We start from the raw sequence: 6,000 nt of genomic DNA, 5'->3' as shown, positions 1-6,000 counted from the left end.
TCCCAGCTACTCAGGAAGTTGAGACAGGAAGATCACAACTTCAAGGCCAGCCTGAGAAACTTAACAAGACCCTGTCTCAAAATAAAATAAAATAAGGATCTGGGGATGTAGCTCAATGTCAAAGCACTCGCCCAGCATGTGTGAGACCCTGGGTTCAATTCCTAGCACCATACATTAATATTAAATTTGCTACTCTGTGAAAGAGAGAACAAAGAAATAACTCACAGACTGAGATAAATTATTTACAAAGCAACTTTCTTTTTTTTTTTGACCATTTTTTTCTTTTTTTACTTTAGATCTTGTTAACAATACATTAGCATCATTAATTAAAAAAAATTTACACAGTAACTCAAAAACCAGTCATTTAAGAAAATATTGTGGTACTCAACCACTATCATGGAAAACAGGTCCTCTCATTTGATTCCACTGGCAAGCCCAGGTTTATTCTGAACTTTGAGAGTCTCTGTCCTGAATGGATAATGAAGCATTCAAGTAAAAGTTAAGGAGCTGTGTGTTTCTGAGGGACACTGCCTCAAAGGAGGTTCAGGAGCAGCCACAGTCCTCCAGTTTACCTGACATCGTGATGTTCCTGGGATGACCAGCATAGTTGCCTTTTGAGGAGCTTTGACAATTCATCAGCCTCAGGATCTGAGTGTTATAAAACAGTCTTCCACATTAAAAAAAAAAAAAAAAAAAAAAAAAAAGGCTTTATCCCATAGGAATACGTTTTCATCGCTTCTCCAGCTTCTTGTACTTGGCTTCCAGTTTTTTGAATATGCATCCAACTTGTAGGCTGCCTGCTCAAGAGCTGCTACCTGCTCCTCGATCACATCGATCCGATCCAGGTAAGGCTGTAGTCCAGCATACTTCTGGATTAAGTCCTTTAAGTCTCTACTAATGTTTATAGCAATGTCTTTCATTTCAAGATACTTCAGGCTGTTAGTTTATTCTATTTTCCAGGAGTTTATAGTCTTCACTGGTGGCCTCAGTTCCCAGTCAAGTAAGTGCCATTTTGGAGAACATGTCCCGGCAAAGCTCAGTGATGTCAGCCTCGGCGGGCTCCTTTGCTTCCTCAGCTGTCTCCCCGGCGGCATCGCTCGGTCCCGCCACCTCGATTCGCTGCTGGGAGCCCCAGGACGCCCGCCGGACTGGGTACCTCGAGCGGGTTCCTCGCGTCGCGCCGCAGGGACAGCCTCCGCAGCCGCCGCCATGCCGGCCCTGCGCGACAAAGCAACTTTCTGAAAAAGGAATTTGTATTCAAATAACAATGAATTCTTAAAAACCAACAACTAAAAACCCAAATAAAATAGGTAAATATCTGAACACATGACCAAAGAAAACATAAAGATGGTAAATAGTTATACAAAATAATATCCAGCACCTCATATCATTAGGGAATGTCAATTTAAAACCGAGGTAGCAGGGCACTTCTCCCAGGACGGCCACACTCTGCAAGGGGCAGGATGCGGGACATCGGTACCCTCAGGCATTGCCACTCTGGAGCTCAGTGTGCCAATTCTTCCCAAAGCAAAACAAGTGTAACCTATGACCCAACAGTGTGCCTAAAAATTATCTGCATTTAGACAACTGCTTTGAAAAAGCATGTCCAAACAAAACCAGCATGTGATTATGCACAGCAGCTCTGCTGAGGCCGGCCAGATCTGAACTCAATGTCCTTCCATAGCTGAATGCATAAGAAATCAGGGAGCATGCACGCAGCAGAACAAGTTCAGCAACACAGAAGAGAAGGGAATGCCCACCAACCTGTGCAAAGACACAGATGGATCCCACCCACACGTTGCCAAGTAAAATAAGCCAGGCTGAAGAGGCTGCTCCCTGAGTGGCCCACTTATTACGACATTCTAGAAAAGACGACATTACAGAGATGATAAGCAGACCAGTGGTGACAGTGGGTAGGGTTTGCAGCATTCTCTATGGCACTTCGATGGACGTCACTTGCCACTATGCATTTGAGAAAACCTACGGGAAATACTCTACACATTATTTAGGATTTGGTGATACCGAGGGATAGAATGGAGAACACGAGAAGGAAACTAATTAAATCCATGTAGGCAAAGGGTGCAGAAGTCGGTCATTTGGAAATGAGAAGGATGGGAAAGAGCCCTATCAAGACTTCTTAAGGGAGCCTGTTTCTACATTCTGCCAATAGGACATGACTAGAAGACACCATCTATGAAGAGCAGGCCCTAGTGCCTAGGTCTTGGACTTCCCAGAGCTGTAAATAATACATTTCTGTTGTTTATAAATAACCAGCCTAAAGTATTTTGTTATAGCAGCCTGAAAGAGTTAAGACACTTGTTTGTTATAAAGGATAGACCTGAACAGTCTGAAGAGATGCACAGAATGAGGTTCAGGAAGATCTCCAGCCCAGAAGGCTCTGCCCACATGGAGTTAGGTGCACCACCCTGGGTGGGTTCAGCGACTCAGAAAATCCCTGAGCCACTTCTTGTAGAGACCTCTGTGCAGACTTAATCACATACGCATGATGGACATAGACTTCTTTCCCCAGAGGATGGGAGCGGGAACTGAAAGTTCCAAGCTTTTATCATCGCAGGTCTTTCTCATGCCCATCCTCCATCCTGAAGCCGCCCTAGAGCCCACCAAAATCTTTATGACAGCAAAAGAGCCTCCTGTCACCTGAAGAGTCTGATGGATTCAGGAGCTCTGTGCAAGGAGCAAATACTAGAAGAAAAGAAGCTCCTAACACCCCATCCCTCAGGAAATAGGACTTGGGGAGCTCTGCACCAGGAAGTGGGGGTGGAGGCCAAAAGTATGGTTCTTATTGTGTAGCAACCTGCAATCTCTCCAAGGAAATCCCAGTGAAGAGCAATCTGAAAATACCTGATGCTCCTCCTCAACATTGTCAAGGTCATCAGAACAAGAAAGGTCAGAGAAATTGTCACCCAAAGAGCCTGTGGGAACTAATGACAACATGTTGCATGAGGTCCTAGATGGGACCCCAGAACAGGAAAAGGTAAAACTAAAAGAATCCAAACAAAAATAGCATATCCGTATTTACTCATTATAACAAATGATATAAGATGTTAACATATCAGACTTGAATGGAGCTGAGAACTTTTCACCCTGAATTCCCCTAAGTCTCTTACGGGAGAAAACAATCCCTCTTCCTCTCTGTTAAAATTTGTCTTCTCTTGCTTAAAAGTCAGTAAGAATAGCCCCCAGGGAAGGTACTTTACAGATAGTGCATGGTTTTCATGATGTGACACTCCCCTTACTGCCTCCTAGGCCCACAGCAAGACTTAAATCCCAACAGATAGGCAGGCCAGGGGCTGCTCTAGGAGGACACTGGTACACACACATGAGTGTGAGACACTGTTCACTATATAAAAAACCAATTTTAATCAAAATTATTGAATGATTTATATCTATCCACAGCTTAAGCTTTTTGTGTCTTTTGAATTGGTTATTCCAATTGTGAGACCCTATCAATGACATAATTTTATATGTGAAGAGTTATTTATGGATAAAGAATGTTCTTCTGTAGCACCAAAATACACAGGTAGATCAATGGTACAGAATAGAGGACACGGACACAAACCCAAATAAATACAATTTTCTCATACTAGACAAAGGGGCCAAAAATATGCAATGGAGAAAAGATAGCCTCTTCAACAAATGGTGCTGGGAAAACTGGAAATCCATATGCAACAGAATGAAACTAAACCCATATCTCTCACCCTGCACAAAACTCAACTCACAATGGATCAAGGACCTTGGAATCAGACAAGAGACCCTGCAGATTATAGAATAAAAAGTAGGTCCAGATCTTCACCTTGTTGGCTTAGGATCAGACTTCCTTAACAGGACTCCCATAGCACAAGAAATAAAAGCAAGAATCAATAACTGGGATAGATTCAAACTAAGAAGCTTTCTCTCAGCAAAGGAAACTATCAGCAATGTGAAGAGAGAGCCTACAGAGTGGGAGAATATCTTTGCCACTCACACTTCTGATAGAGCACTAATTTCCAGAATATATAAAGAACTCAAAAAACTCTACACCAAGAATACAAATAACCCAACCGACAAATGGGCTAAGGAAATGAACAGACACTTCACAGAAGAAGATCTACAAGCAATCAACAAACATATGGAAAAATGTTCAACATCTTTAGTAATAAGATAAATGCAAATCAAAACTACTCTAAGATTCCATCTCACCCCAATTAGAATGGCAATTATCAAGAATACAAGCAACAACAGGTGTTGGCGAGGATGTGGGGAGAAAGGTACACTCATACATTGCTGGTGGGGCTGCAAATTAGTGCAGCCACTCTGGAAAGCAGTGTGGAGATTCCTTAGAAAACTTGGAATGGACCCACCATTTGACCCAGCTATCCCACTCCTTGGCCTATACCCAAAGGACTTAAAATCAGCACACTACAGAGATACAGCCATATCAATGTTCATAGCTGCTCAATTCACAATAGCCAGACTATGGAACCAACCTAGATGCCCTTCAATTGATGAATGGATAAAGAAACTGTGGTATATATATATACAATGGAATATTACTCAGCTATAAAGAATAATAAAATTATGGCATTTGCAGGCAAATGGATGAAATTGGAGAATATCATGTTAAGTGAGATAAGCCAATCTCAAAAATTCAAAAGAGGAATGATCTCACTGAGAAGCGGATGATGACACTTAATGGGGGGTGGGAGGGGGGCAAGAATGGAGGAAGGAGGGACTGTATAGAGGGAAAAGAGGGGTGGGAGGGGTGGTGGGAGGAAAAAAATAAAGGAATGAATCAAACATCGTTACTCTATGTAAATATATGAATATGCAAATGGTATGTGTTACTCCATGTACAAACTGAAACAACAGGTATCCCAATTGTTTACAATAAAAATAAATTTTAAAAAAAGAATGTTCTTCTGAGCCTTATTTCACATTCTAAAGCTTAGGAAGCAAAGCATCTATCAATAGCGTGGATGGCTCAGAGCAGATATCTTGGAGCAAGTTACCCACAGAACGTTAAGCACTTATTGAGCTTCCTTTTATAACATAATATGCTTGAAAGGTAAAGAACAAATAGATACACAGATGATAGAGATCTAAAATATATTGAATGATAAATGCAGGTTGTCCAACCGTATAGATTTCTGGCTCTGGTTTGAGAACCAGAATTAATGTGTATATTAATCTGTGTATGTTCCTACACAGGTGTGTGTGTAAATGCACCAGCAAAAAAAAAAAAAAAAAAAAAAAAATCAATTAATCAAAAAATACAATTGAAAATACCCCAGAAGTTGGGGTACATTGTAGGGATACACCCAATATCAAACACAAATCTTGGGCTCAAAAAGAGTGGTAAGCGCTGATCTCTCCAACCACAAGGTCCTGGTCCCCAGGACCCGCACTGCCATCCAGGCCCGGCCTGCCCTCTCACAGGGACTGTCTGTCTTCAGGGGCGGCTGTTCCCTTGGCGGGACGTGAGCTCACAGACTGACTTCCGGGGTCTGAGCACAGTTTCAAGCGCGTCCGCTGGTTTATGCAGAGGACGGGCTGAGAATCCCTTCCAGGACTAGAAACCAGCCTGGGGAGGGTCTGCACGCGTGGCCAGATCCCACTGCACTGCCTGTGGCATGCCACAGAAGGAGCCCTGGTGGCATTCTCCTTCACAGCCCACCCACGGTTTGCAGCCTCCCAACCCCGGGGCTCCTAGTACCACCGTTACCCGACGGGACCCTATTATGGGGCCCTGACAGAAACCCACGCCCCTGCAATCCTGAGGCTTAAAACCCTCTAGATGAAGGCCCTCTGTCACAGGCCACAGTGCAGAGACCCCGGCCTGCGGAGCCCCTGGAGCAGGCACAGGGAAATGCGCCTGCGCCGCCCTAGGCTTCTGGATAGACTCCCTGGAGCGAGGCGGCTCTGGCCCCCGCCCAGAACCGGGCGCCGGGACTGACAAACACGGCTCCGCCCTCCGCCCCGCCCTTCCGCCCTGCGGAGCGC

The 6,000-nt window shown here is 44.0% G+C and overlaps 1 pseudogene across 1 annotated transcript; it reads right to left on the bottom strand.

The window, feature by feature from the left end:
• Positions 1-272: 272 nt before the first annotated feature.
• On the bottom strand, positions 273-1,211 carry LOC306655802 (biogenesis of lysosome-related organelles complex-1 subunit 2-like; annotated as a pseudogene). Its single transcript has 2 exons — positions 1,164-1,211; positions 273-1,122 (listed from the first exon to the last, which is right to left on the bottom strand). The product of its transcript is annotated as a biogenesis of lysosome-related organelles complex-1 subunit 2-like (transcript).
• Between the last annotated feature and the right edge of the window lie 4,789 nt (positions 1,212-6,000).

This window comes from Sciurus vulgaris (assembly GCF_902686455.1).
Source record: "Sciurus vulgaris genome assembly, chromosome: 3".
Classification (NCBI taxonomy): Eukaryota; Metazoa; Chordata; class Mammalia; order Rodentia; family Sciuridae; genus Sciurus; species Sciurus vulgaris.
This window is presented reverse-complemented; position numbering and strand designations above follow the sequence as displayed.